General features: G+C 44.5%; 1 non-coding gene across 1 annotated transcript; it reads right to left on the bottom strand.

The window, feature by feature from the left end:
• Positions 1-5563: 5563 nt before the first annotated feature.
• On the bottom strand, positions 5564-5635 carry TRNAA-CGC (transfer RNA alanine (anticodon CGC)). Its single transcript has one exon. It is a non-coding gene; the product is annotated as a tRNA-Ala (tRNA).
• Positions 5636-14387: the final 8752 nt, after the last annotated feature.

The raw sequence follows: 14387 nt of genomic DNA, 5'->3' as shown, positions 1-14387 counted from the left end.
ATGTCTGCGCACCTACACGTCTTATTTCTTGGACTGCATCCTATAAGGTTGCTATATACGGTCAGTATAAAGGGTGCAAAAGTGGGCTTGGCCAGGACATTAAAGCAACGGAGTGGATTCCAAGAGAAGGCAAGCGTAGCAGGGGGCGGAAGAAAGTTAGATGGGCGGATGAGATTAAGAAATTTGCGGGAATACGGTAGCCGCACCTGGCGAATGAGAGGGTTAATTGGAGAGACATGGGAGAGGCCTTTGCCCTGCAGTGGGCGCAGTCAGGCTGATGATGATGAAAAAGTTCCCTTAATTATGCTGACAGTACAAAAAAAGATATTCTTCATGCGTTTTTAACTGACTTCAATAAAATCCATTTTTGCGAGTAGTTACTTTGAAAAGTCCCATTCATTCCTCCTATGCTGGCGAGGTGATGGGAGATTAATGCTTACGGGGCTAACGACCTTTTATCGACCGGCTTATATGTGTGAGTTAGATTAGTTTGATCGGGCAATGCCGTGCTAGACCTACGTAAAACGATCGCCCCTAATGCCAAGAACGCCACCAGAAAGACGCGAAGCCAACGGTCTCACAAAGTAGGCCTGCGCAGTGCTGTAATCTATATTACTGGACTGTAAATCGGGCATCATTTCTCATTGCTTTAAAACTCTCTTCACATGAAAGAGACATATCACATGTTCTGATCCTTGGCCTTGAAGCAAGTTTGCGTACCCCGGACGCCCTCCAGCAGAACGGGTTTGGCAGGCTGCAGAAACTTCTCTTCCCAGGTTCAATATTTATTGGAAGTTACCTACTTCTGACCAAATATTTAGGGAAATTCCCCAATGACGAGTAGATTTGTAATAAGAGAGTAATTACTCATTGACGTCCACCCGAGCGCAGCGATATGGCTACAAAGGAAAGCTATAAAGCTTTCATAATTAAATAGTTTTTAGGCGCATAAAAACAGACAAGACACATAGGTAGGTGACAGGAGAGGACACATAGGTGTCACCTACATATGTGTCTTGTCTGTTTTTTTGCGCCTAAAAACTATTTAATTGTGAACCAAAACCAACCTGCCCAGCAGCAAGTGCTCTTAGATTATACAGCTTTCGCAGCTTTCTCTCCGCCTTGGGGGATTCCCCTAAACATTTCGTCAACACTGTTCCCACTTCGAGTTTTTGTTCAATTCGCTCTCACCCTACCATAAGCTTGCCGTCCCGGTTAGCTCAATTGGTAAAGCGACTGCTCCGGTGCAGCGGTGGTCCCGGGTTCGAACACCGGACCAGGAGGAATTTTTCTTTAACTACGAAGTTTCTGAGACAGCTGCATAGCTTTCCTTCGTAGCCGTATGGCTGCGCTCGGGTGGACGTCAATGAGTAATTACTTCCTTATTACATACTTCTGTTGCCAAAATATATGCAACCGTGGCGTAGTTTGCTTGCCAACTCATTTCCTCTGCTTGTATTACTCTTGCATATCTGTAAACCGTTCGCAGTCCTCAGTAGAGGAATTACCGCATGAAAAAATGAAATTACGGCACTCTACTTATAACACAAGGAGCACAGAACAATGGCAGTTACCATATACACGAACCAATTACGGTCGCCAGATGCTGCGCTACACCTTACCAAGTGTATTAAATGCTGCCCATATCGCTCACTCGTGATCAATGTGCTCTGAAACTTCTTACCACACTTCTGTGATTTTTATTTCTATATCTATTTTTTGTGAGTTTTTCAAATTTCCTAGCTATTCCTTGCCTTGTAACTAGTCTTTTTCGCCTTTCTTATATCTTGTGTTCTTGCATCGTATTTTTTGTATTGTATTTTTGTATCTTGTATTCTTGTATTTTTTCGCCTTTCTTGTATCTTTGCTACGTGCACTGTAATTCCTGCCTTGATGTATCTTTGTTTCTTCTTTTTGTTGTACATGAAATAAGAATGTACTTGCCTTTTTTTTATCATGTCGGTTTCTGCGTCGCTGCAACGGGGTGCAGGCCCTGTCAAGCCTTTTTTCAGGCTTTTTGCTTGCCCCCCCTCAACATCACACCTGTCGAGCGGACGTTTGATGTTGTAAATAAATTTGACTTTGACTTTGACTTTGAAGGGAATGCGTGAAAGATTGCGTTTCTGATTTTCCATACTTGCTCACGAGTTGCATTATTATTGATGCGCAGGCAAAATTGTGCGCACTGAATGACCGGTGAGCAGCGACGAATACTCTTATGTGAGGCATGGCGGATGTGGTGCCCATTATTCCGCTCTACGCTCCGAAATACAGAAACTGAAATGCTTACTTAAAAAGCGTAGACAGCTGAACAGGCCTAAGTAAGATCACGACGACATGCCTCTTTCTGATTTTCGTGCTGTCCCTTTTGCGCGCTCTTTTTTCTTTTTGTGGACATGCACTTAAAAGGAGATGTTGTTGCCCGGTTACAGCGCCGGTTACTCCTTTGCACATAAATGAAGAAACACACTTGAACTGGCGTCATAACGCTAAACGAAACAAAGCTACAACAACATAATCCGCAGGAAAAATAATACAATGGGCATTCCGGAAATGCTAACATAAAATAGCAATTTAAACTGTAGGTAACTACCTAACAAAAAATGATGATATACTATAAGCAATGCGAATAAAAAACCACAAATTCAATAAATTAAAAAGAAACATTGAGCATCAACAATAATGATCTCAAACATAGATACATAATAAAACATTTAAATGATTGCCGCGACATTAGACAGCAGCAAGTGTGTGACATTACTGGAACAATGCTTATTGCTGCAGCTGACTCTTCTTAAGTAGGGTCTTCCTTTCCCCTTTCTATCTCATTAGCGTCGTATTACCGCACCTCACCGTGCATTTTCCTGGTTGTTGTTGGCTGTGTTCAGAAAAGCTCACGGCCATGTCATGCTCCGCGTGCCATGAATTCTGGAACACGACAGGGGTTGCATTAATCTCAAAAGTCCAGCACGTTTGAATGCTCCTGATTGTGGATATGAAAAATTCGCTCGCGCATAACATTCGAGGGCTAATCTGCACGCTTGTATTGTGACCTGGAGTTTTATTGGTTATGCGAACTGCATGCGTAGTGTTCAAAAGCGCGACCAGGGCATTCAGATTCAACCACGGTTTGGGAGGAAGTCATTGTTTAGGGAGGAACCTTGCAAGCTCTACTACACTTCTGCACAATCCGTGTCACGGTAATTTATCCAGATAAGTTTTCCTTGCAACGCCACGGAGGAAGTGCGTTTTTGGTTTGATGTGAGGGGCGGTTGACATCCGTTGTCAGAGCCGGTTCTCCTTTCTCATTGTACACTGAATGGCGGGAATCATGAGCTGCTCACACGTGCTGTTTTCCAGCGGCTTTCGCTAGCACACAATACCACTCCATATATGGGCATCAGTGCTAAACTATGGCATGATCCCATGAGGGCATGAAGAGAGCATTGCGTGGTTTTCCCATCATCTCGACGACGTGGGATTTACGTGTCTTCAAGATTAGAAAAGAAATACGTCCTTAGTGGTCGCCGCTCGAATATGCCGTGAGCGGAATAGCATATACCCTATATATAACTCTTCTGTAGATCGTGTCAAAGGTATCCAAACAAGTGAAAGAAAAGGAATCAGCTCATTTATGCATGCAAACTTCTCAAATTGCATGCTGCACCGAAAAGCGAATAGGATAATTGAATCACTGAAAAAAGACAGTTTAGACTCAAAGGCGAGTATCGTCTCCAATACACCTGCATAATTCTTTGTATGCCTTCCCATTTGGTTGTGGCGGTTCCAATGCACTGCTGTGAATTCATGGTACGGAAGTTCAGCTGTTGAGTAATGCAAAAAAGAGCTGTAGATCATGTGTGAATTTGGCTCTTTGCCCTGAATGACGTTTACTACTTAACACACGTGATTGGGAAGGTGTCACAAGTTGCTAACTGTAAAATGTTCCGTCTCAACTGCAGTTGCTCACTTCCCATATTGCGGCAGGGAAAGTTAGCACAAATTAGGCGCTTAGGAATACAATACACTCCTAACTGGCTTCATCATTTTTAGATGATATTCGAAACATCCCTGTTAGCGTGAAAGAATGTGGCCACATTCAGTGATAGATAAATGCTGAGTTGCCCACTGAGTTGCTAAGACCCATCTCAAGATACTTGAAAATTTTCATCTGCTGCGCATTAAAAATGGCGTGGTGGAACAATACGTAGCAATACAAACAGAATGTAAATGTCGCTGGGACGTGCGACATTAGAATAAAACAAATGATGACCAAAATAGCAAGAACACACACACACAAAAACTAACACCACGAGGCCCCCAGGTTTCTCCGTTTATATGCGTTTCTCTGAAAGAAAGGCAAAGCTTATGCGGTGTTTTGTTCGGTATGCGAAAGAGAACAGTGGAAAGAACAAAAAACGATCTTTGAAGGGCAGACGTGGAGGGAACATCCGACTTAGTTTGAGGTAGGGTACGGCCGTTACTTCCAGCTCATTGACATGCGTGACCACGAGACCGCACTGGCAGCCCCCCCCCCAAAGGTTGGCTTGTGCGTTGTAAAGGGAAAGCTCACATCGAGTTCAGTCTGCCACAGGAGCTCCTGGCTTCACTGATAATGCGACAGGCCTTAGATCTGCTGGCCAGTGGATATGACGTCATACTTTCCTGTACCCCAGCGCCGTCCTCCAGCGGTGATTTCTTTCCCGAGAACGTTCGTGCTTGCCGGCCTAAGTCCGTCTGCCATTGCGAAACAGGACGCTGGGCGCCGCCTCTCACCTCCCTCCCGTCTCTTTACCTTCTTCCTTTTGCTTTGACGTTTATGTTTCAGTTCTCTTTAGCAGTGTGTACTATGTTTGGCATGAACAGGTGGAAAATCGCGATACCCTGAAACAGATCTGTAACATGGTGCCATAGATGAGTGATGAGCTGGTTACTGTGCTGTTTCCAGCCGGTGAGATCAGTTTTGCACAATGAACGCGCGCTTAAACCCTGGAGATATTGGTTTTGCTTCCAGAGTTTATTCAAGGCATAATTGAAAAAACAGAAGACTACTGAGCGATTTCAGTCAGTTTCGAGAAAAAGTGTCCGCACGAAAAGTACCAGCGGAACAATTTGACGCAAGAACGACAGGACACGTGTTGGCGAGTTGAAAAATTAAAGAATACATGATGTTATGTACTTGTATTTCTCGAGTTACTACTAGCAGACCAATACAATTTTTCTATTTTCTAGCTTTTAGGTTGCGCCGCCCGCTTTCGTCTCTCAGTTTTCAGGTGGTGAACACTATTCCCTAGCATATATTCATATATTGTGCCTCTGGTAGGAAATATTCCGCGTACTGTGGGTAAATGTGTTCAGTGTTTTTTGATAAAAACCAGAATTAAGTAATACATATCTGCACGCCCTCTCTGCCATCATCCCATCAATCGCTCCTGAAACTAATACCAATGCGTGAAGTTAATGTTAGTTCCCGAAGAAAGACATGGTGGGGAGCAGTACTGCGTATGTCACGAAACCAGTGGATGCATTTTGACGCCAAAAAAAAAAAAAACAGATCTGCCAGTGGAGGTGCCGGGGTTCGAACCCGGGGCCTCTCACATGCGAAGCGAGCGCTCTACCACTGAGCTACACCCCCAGAACGATGTAGAAGGTGTACAGAGCTGGGGTTAAGAATGTTACCTTATTACGCCTTATAATGATACTCAAAAAAGGCATTTAAAAGTATTTCAAGGCTGGGAATTCGCATCAGGTTTGAGCGCGAACTGAAGTAAGTAACAAGAAAAGAAGAATGTTACATTCAGAATTGTGAATTTGTTGCATCCTTCATTGTTTTTTTTCTCCAACTTTGCCTTTATGCAATAGCAAAGTTAAACACATTCTTTCATATCACCTCGAGTACAAGAACAATCATTCTGGGAGAGAAAGAGGGAGTAAACTTGATTACGACACCGGATTAAGCGTCAAGAATATCCTGCGCCAAGCTAAGCAAAGTCAACCGGTCCGTCAGCTGGTTCGAGGTTAGCCGGACTGGCCATTCTGAGGGACAGAGGAAATAGGAGATGAAATGGCAACACGGCAGTAGAGCTGGCTAGTTCCAGGTTATAGGGTTCGAGGCAATTTGGGCACGCAGAGAAGGGTCGCAAACGGTGGAGTGATGAAGGGGAAGGAATGGGGGGATATTTAAGTAGATGCACCAGAGAATTCATAGCTGGAAGGTGGTGAAAGATTGGTCAAAAACAGGCAGGGCACGAAGAGTTTCCTTTTCATAGCGTTTCTGATAGCGTCTTTTAAGGCCTCTGACAGCATACCGCCCATTAATTCGACATCATAGAGATAGTCGGAATCTGCTGTTTATGAGAAAAAAAATATTGCAGTTCTTCAATGGAAGTGCCGGGGTGAAAACTCAGGGCCTCTCACATGCGAAACGCGAGATTTTCCGCTTACCTATTCCTCCTTTTCTTTTCAATACGGCATTTATTACACGCATTTACCTACAAGAACGACCGAGAACACTCACAAATTAGCAAGTCAGCGGCTACGCGGCAAGGACGTAACACAAACAACTGAACGCAACTAATAAAGCTAAAATGGTGCTAAGGAAACACGCTCATCGACCACGGAAAGCAAAAGCATGAGGAAAATTACGGTAATGGTATCTGTTCTTCAACCAGGGAGTCATCTGGTCAATGGTTGTTCCGGGGGGAACGACAGGTTACCTATACCTTCTTTACGGACTGCTTCTCCGCCTTTTCTTCGGCGAAGCGGGTTATTCCATAGCATTTTGCGCCAGCGCTAGAATACTTTTGTCTAGATATTAGTTAACTTAGATTTTACCTAGAACTTTAATGCGCGTGTATCGTGTTGTTAGCGTGCAGGCGATCGTGTTATGTAGCTTTAGATAAACTATCTCAATAAAATATGAATTACATCAGCCTTATTTTCGGATGCGCCTAGCCTATACGCTAATTACCGTCAAGCAACCAAGCAACCGTGGCCGCTCTTGCGCCACCTTCCGAACTGTATACCAAGAGAGGCAAAGTTTCTTCGTCCAGTAATACACGGGGTACATACCCGCACTCTGGAAATAAAAAGCAGTTTGTTTTTGCTGGTACCCAAAGTGGCAGGCTGTCATAATTCCCGACTGAAGTTTGCAGTTCCACAAAAGAGGTCGTTCTTGAGAGATAAAGTTCCAGCTTCTCTTTTGCCGCGCTCCTTGCCCATTGGAAAAGCTCTTTGCTTTTGATTGCCTTCACAACATCGTTATTTCACTTTTTGTGTCGCCTTTGTAGGACGTAGGAGGTTTTATGCAGTCCATGGTTTAGAAAAAAGAAATGTCGCCTGTCTGTGAAAGCGCGAAACATAAAAAATGAGAGTGGACTGAAGTGAAATTCGACTTGTGATGTGTTTATGCGAAGCAGTTAATGGAATGTTTTTGGGGCTAGCCGGTGAACGGGCTGAGTGCGGAAATGTTTCTGAAAAATCCTCATTTTTCTGCCAGTCTGAAGCTCGGCTTAGAACGTGAGTTATATTATAGCGTTGAGGATGTTAAATTTTACAATCTCACAAAGGAGGTGTTCTTGTGCTTGCTAGTGCAACTTTATGATTCCTCTTTTTGAAACAAATTGTGTATCAAAATTTCATTCAAGAGATTGTTTCGCACATGGTCTTGAGCAAACGTTAAATAATGCAAGTAAATTAAAATGCATATATTTAATAATATCATGGATTTTTCCTTGCGAGAGGTGCACTGAGGCTTTTGGGCATGATCTAGCTTAGGGCTGCCAGTTGTGTAGGATAACGCGGAAATTTATATCCTGTATTAAGAGGAAATGGCAAATCCCAAACAAAAGTGCTGTGTAAAGCGAGGGCAGTTTTGTTTCTCTTAATAAATGGCACAGATAGAATGCTGATATTGTTTGCGTTTTATTTTTTTCAAACAAATAATAGAAGACAAACAAAACAGATTCGTGAAAAGAAGGCAAAAGAAGAGCCATTATCGCGGCGATGGTGTGGACAGCTGCCTGGATTAAAATATACACGATGGCGCTTCAGTTCACTGTAAAATAAAAATCTGCAGTGCAAAAGAGTGCGCTCATGTCAGTCGCTAATTTGCTTTTTTAATAATAGGTTGACTTCGCAGGAATGAGCTTATAATTCTTTGAAATATTCTAAAAGAAGAACAAAATATCTAGAAACCGGGTTGGCCGAGAGAAGCGAAAATTTCTTTTGTTATCTGCGTAGTTTCGCGAGTGACTCGCTTCCAGCCGTTTGTGCGTGAACGAAAAGAAGAGCGCCAGGAATGCGCCCAGTGCTCTCATCCGAACTATTAGTGGAACGTCAGGCGAACGGCAGTGGTGGCCCTCTCATTAGGCCTCCTTAGGACAACACACGTGGCACGACTGATTGCGAACAAATGTGTCAGTTACTGGGTGGACAGACGCCTGCGGCAACACGGCTGTATCGCGCGAGTCAGGGCACGATGACGATCAGGGGGGTGAGAACTGGGCATGCTGGCCGGAAGTTACCCAACGAAGAATGAGATTGGTTTGGTTGGTTTGGTTTATGGGGTTTAACGTCCCAAAGCGACTGAGGCTATGAGAGACGCCGTAGTGGAGGGCTCCGGAAATTTCGACCACCTGGGGTTCTTTAACGTGCACTGACATCGCACAGTACACGGGCCTCGAATTTCTCCTCCAAAGAAATTCAACCGCCGCGGCCGGGATCGAACCCGCGATTAACGTTCGCGCCGGCACCTAGTATAATCTGTTCGGTAACAGGCTGCGCCCCGCTTGGGGGGGGGGGGGGGGGGGGGGGGTACCTGGAGTGAGAAGTGCGCCCACTCAACCTCCCCAGCACCCTTCTCAGCGTCCTTGCTTGCCTTTCCCGAAGCGACCAATGTGTTTGTGAAAGGCGCATTTCATAAAATACGCGTGCTTCAGGGCATAAAAGGGTCGCAGAAGTCGGGCAAGATGTCGGACAACATGGTATCATTTGAACAAGGCGCTTCATAAACCGACACAGGAACACAGGGCGATGAGTACAGAGCGCTGTGCTCGTTGTCCTCTCTTTTTGTGTGTGTTCATGTAGCGCTGTGATCAAAAGTTCCCATAGAGAACCAGCTTGCCCGGCAATATATGTTACTGAAGGACAACTTGATGATTGCTCCAAACAACAGCTTAGCCGTTCGATCCAAACAAAAGCCTTCTTTCACCGCGAATACACCGACTACGACGTTATTCCTTTCTCCGTGCCACCCCCGGACACCATGTCGATAATCCCAGTGTTTTCCTATGTAGGCGACAGCACGCGCTGTTTAAAGAAGTCGAGGCAATGTAAACGCCTGGCACCTCCTCAGTGCTGTGACCTCTGACGATGGTTCGACCGAGTTGGGGAAATGTACGGTTAGTCTCTGGAAAACAGTTAATAATGACACTACCATATGAAACAGAAGTGTATACAGAAGTCCTTGACATGAAAGAACAAAGAATTGTAAATCATTCCTATCTCGATAGCGGTCGACTGAAGCTGCATCAGGAGAAATGCTGAGTTGCGTCGTTTCATTTTACAGGCCAAGTGCTGCTCCAAAGCAGGACTGTCTGAAGTCTTCATGTTTACACGCAAGTTGTCAACTGAGCAGAGAAAAAATGCAAACGTTATAGATTTCTCAATTTCTTGTTTGATTGGAGCTTATTTAACAACCTAAACTGTGACGTTTGATATTTTAACGGTGGTATTTGGTTGAATCTGCCGTCTCCTTTGCCACGCATTCAGCCCGACGCGAATAAAATGTTATTTGAACAAAATTAATTAAGGGGAAAAAACTTTGCAGTCTGCCTAGAAGGCCTTCGGAATCCGCGTCATAGGCTGAATGTTCCCTGCCGCTGTCCCAGGACACGGGCAGGGTTGCACGATAAAAACTGTTTCGCTCCTCATCTCAGCTTGTTGCCCATTTATGAGAAGTAAGGCTATTAATTTTTCTTTTCTCTTTGCATGTTCTGGAATACTGGAATTTTTCTCATCCATACAGGGCCAGAAACATAATGCTGCCTCACGATTAGATAATGCATATGATCGGAAACAGGTAGAAATATTTTGCTTTGTTAAAATACTACGAGCAGTCAAACTGTATGCGTCTGATAGCAAAAAAAATCATGCAGGAATTGCTGCAGGATGCAGGATCCTACGGCTACATTGATAGCACATGCACAAGCTCGGCATAACACTTATGTTGCTCTAGATAAGAACGTTGAACAGAAGACTGATAGTCCTATCATGGATTCTATGGCTTCCAGCACTGTCTTGCAGGATCATTCCATGCTGGACGCATTTCATGTTAAAGACATCGTTTGGAAGGAAGAATTTCATATGGCTGTCCGTAAGCTGTCTAGCAATGAGGAAAAGCGTCTATTTCGGAAAACATGTTGCCTTGACTGCAGCTGAGATGGCAGGGATGTTCTCAAAACTGCCCTCCCATAACCACCGACTTTGGCGGCACGAGCGAAGACCGCTTTACTGGCAGTACATCGCCGTGTACTTAAATTTCATCCAAGTGACAAAATGACCTGGAGAATGACCGTGAGGAAGGTGTCCAAAGGCAGCAATTTCAATGGAAACGCTGTGAACCAACATTGCAAAACTTGTGAGTCGCTTGCCCTAATACACTACGAGAGGACAGTCGACGCCACGGTAGACACGTTTTCGATTAGCTGTGAATACAGCTCTATTCTGGGTCAGCCTAGATGTCATTGTGATGCATGTCGACGAGGTGGCTTCGGCCAGTCTAGAAGCGGTGAAGAGCGCTGTGCTCGGCAGCACTTCATCTGCGGTAGAGCGTTTTAAAAGTAAGCAGCTCAGTTAAATTGCGAAAGATAGCAAAAACTGGCACTTCAAGGACCTCAGCTCATACTACTCAATGAACGCTATCTTGGCGTATACTCTTTGGACCGCATATGAACACCTTGAAATAATAAATGTGTTTCTACTGTCAAAAACTCGTGCAAAAGGTGCATTATGCACATTCGCATTTGCTACCAGCTATGGTGGCAGGGTGCACGGCAACTGAGAAGTGTTGTTAAGACAGCGCTAACGACGTAGACGTATGGGGAGATGTTTAGAGTGGTGCATAAACGCACGTTTGAAAGAAGATGTGAATTATATATATTTAACCCGGCCCATGCAGACCATGTTTCCCGTTGTTGAATGATTTATATCTTGTCCAAGCGCACAGACTGCCGAACAATAGATATTTATGAGGTGTACCACATGGAGAAGAGAGGAGAACAGTGTGTCTGCAAGCCCTCCACTTTGTTACATGCTAAAAATTCATGTACCTTGATTTCGCACACCACCACGCGCATTTTTTTTGTTTTTTCTTTGCTTGTTTACCAGAATATTGTTGTATATCATATACAACCTTTCTGAATAAAAAAACAGGCGGGAGTCAGCGCGCGTCTTGTGCATAGCTTATTTAGTCTGCGCCATTTGCAATTTCGCTTGACTATGCCCCAAAAACATGCCAGTATAGCTTTTGTATTTAACTGAAAATTTTGTTTGAGGGCATGCACACTGCATAGAGGGCGCGAACAGCTTGAATAGCATGCAATAATTTCATTGCAGCAACTTAATCCTTATGTAAATCAATTTTAAGCAGAAACTTCCGCAGAAACGTAGCAAGCTTTTATTAGCGTGCAACACTTAAATTTCAAGCTATAGATACTTAACAAACATTGGAGGTTTTATTGAAACGACAGTGTTTATGACAGATAGAAACTTTAATATTTTAGGGAAACCAATACAGACAAACATTGACATGAACACAAGACCGATATCATTCTTTAAATTCTCCTTCTTTAGTGTAGCTGCCGATAGGTTCACAAAGCCGCCGCTATTCACGTAAGCTGATCCACTGAACCCAGTACCGATCTCATTTCAATAAGCTTCCCTAGAAAAAAATTCTCCCTAAGTAAGCCTTCGTTCTTACTTTCCTTGGTGTTTTAGCGAGACAGAGATTGCATACACTAGGACCGGATAGGGAAGAGGAGGCCTGGTCCGTACCACTCAGGTATTATGAATCTGCAGCGGTTTACAACAAACATTTTTCCAAGAAAGAGGCGATGTCTATCATACTCGCAGGTGGCTCTTAGCGCGCATGTGACGTGCAAGACCGGCGCAGCATTGCTAACTGACGATGGGTGCAGCCAAGTTCTTCCCTACAACAAAGGGTGGCTGTTCAAGAATTTTCTACGGGAGGAATGAAAAGCAAAAGATAAACTGCGAGCAATAATACTGTTTTAACCCTTAAGGGTGGCGCATTTTACGTAACAATGACGTGATTTCATATACACTTGCTTGTGCGCAGTGTTTGCGCTGCACGAAGCTAGGTAGGAAATGCGCTTTTTGTGGTGTCTGACGTAGGCCCTCTTAGCGGCGGCGGATTATGTTGCCCGAAAAGTGGGCTTTGCCTTGATTATGACTATGAAGTTCACAGTATGCAGAAATAGCCCATAGCTGTCGGTATATATAGACTGAACAATTATGCTTATATCTCATCCTATTCGAACTAGTCTTCAGTGCAATGGGCTCTTCTTGAGAGCCACTGCTAGGGCCAGCAGCACTGCCGCACCGCGGCTTCATTAAGAGATGCAGCATTTCCTGTGCGACGTCAAACAGTACCTCTCTCAATCCATGAGCACCAGTCGGGTTTGTGTATGAAAACACACTGCGTTATTATAGTAAGCTGGTTTGCTTTGTGCTTGCTTGCATGCCTTTCAAGAGGTTCAAATAACACCGCCTTGGCTTCGCTCAGTAGGGTCAGGACATTCATGCTGCCAAGTGCTCACTCTGATGCTCTGTTTGGTAACATACTATAACAAAAACGCCACTCAAAGTTGACGCTTTTACGGCCATTTATATCCTGCGCGATCCCGCTTCTAACACCCGCGTTTTACCGGTGGGCTCGTCCTTCCCAAGCACGTCGTTTGGGTAATGCGGGCTGAGCGGATTTGTGACGCCAGATGCCATGGCTGAGGAGCTGATTAAACTTGATTCTACTTTCATTCTGTTTCGTTGTGTTGTGCAGCGTTCCTTTTCTGGAAGTCAGCACTGATACACACTTCATCAGACGCCGCCCACATACAGAAAATCTGTGCGAACGAATTTTTTCAGCGCTAATTTGTTTACCACGATAAGGCTTCCGGAAATCGAAAGATTGCGCAGAACGGTGACAGACTAGAAGACTATGAAGCGGGCAGTGGCGCGGGCAGGAGCGCTCGTGATAGGCTCGTTGCCATTAAAAATCTTATCATCGCCATCTGTCATCACGTGTAGTTAATCGGCTTGCCGTCATGTAACAATATCAATTACTTTGTCCTCAGATGCCTCCTCGGGGCGCTTCTAGTTTTCGCCTATTTAATTTCAAAAACTTGCCCCATAGGTTTTTTCTGGCAGTTCTAGCTATTCAGGGCGAGCGGACGTCAAACTTTGAAGGCATGAATTTACTGGGGATTGGACTATTGCCATTAGTATATTCATAACACCATCTAAAAATATTCTACAGTAGCCGCCCAACTATTACCAAGAACTCACGCCATCCAGCAGAAACTTTAAAAGAAAGACTTTGCTACGCATTCGAAGATTAGACGATTCCCATTAACGTGGACATAACAACATCTCACAACATTCCGTAGTTGCCTTGCAGTTAAAAGTAATGTCCAAGAAAGCTGGACTTTACTTCGTTTAGTCCAAGCCTTCCACTACGTTTTTTCCCTTTCTGCTTCTAAACGAGTCGATGCTGAGAAGTGATAGCGCTATGTTGGGGGAGGCTCCGCGGCGGCAATGTAGGCCTGCATAATAAGGTGTGTGCGCATTTCTATATTATGACAAACTAATGTTTACTAACGGGAATTCGAAGAAGTAGACCTATTGCTGTGACATCGTCTACAACTCTGCACGAAACAGGTTCCCTGTAGCTTCCATCTGCATCAGATCCTCCACGGGCTTTCCTTCGTTTCGAGCGAGATTGGAAACCACAACCTCTGGATTTTATGTCCCGTCGTGACGGACTTCTGACAGAAATCATCTCAATAGGCTTCCTAGAGTCGCACTCCCTCACGTGTGCTGAGTCACATAGGAGGGACGCATTCTTTGTCCACTGCCGAACCGATGGTTTTGTATACACGCTCTTGTTTGTCTTCTTTGACACGGACTCTCATTTACCGAGAACCAAACAGTTCACCAAAATAAGCTGTGGACCCTTCGAGGTCGGCTGGTAAGTAATGGGTTGAGACCCGCGTTCCATACACCGACTGTTTTTGGAAGATCCCCCTTTTTACGCTATCGCCAGATATAATGGCGGTAAAGGCGGGCGCTTCTCGGGCATTGATATATGC

This window comes from Amblyomma mixtum, chromosome 2 (assembly GCF_055824585.1).
Source record: "Amblyomma mixtum isolate Tamu chromosome 2, ASM5582458v1, whole genome shotgun sequence".
NCBI lineage: Eukaryota > Metazoa > Arthropoda > Arachnida > Ixodida > Ixodidae > Amblyomma > Amblyomma mixtum.
The sequence above is the reverse complement of the archived record's forward strand: the minus strand, read 5'-3'. Positions and strand labels throughout refer to the sequence as shown.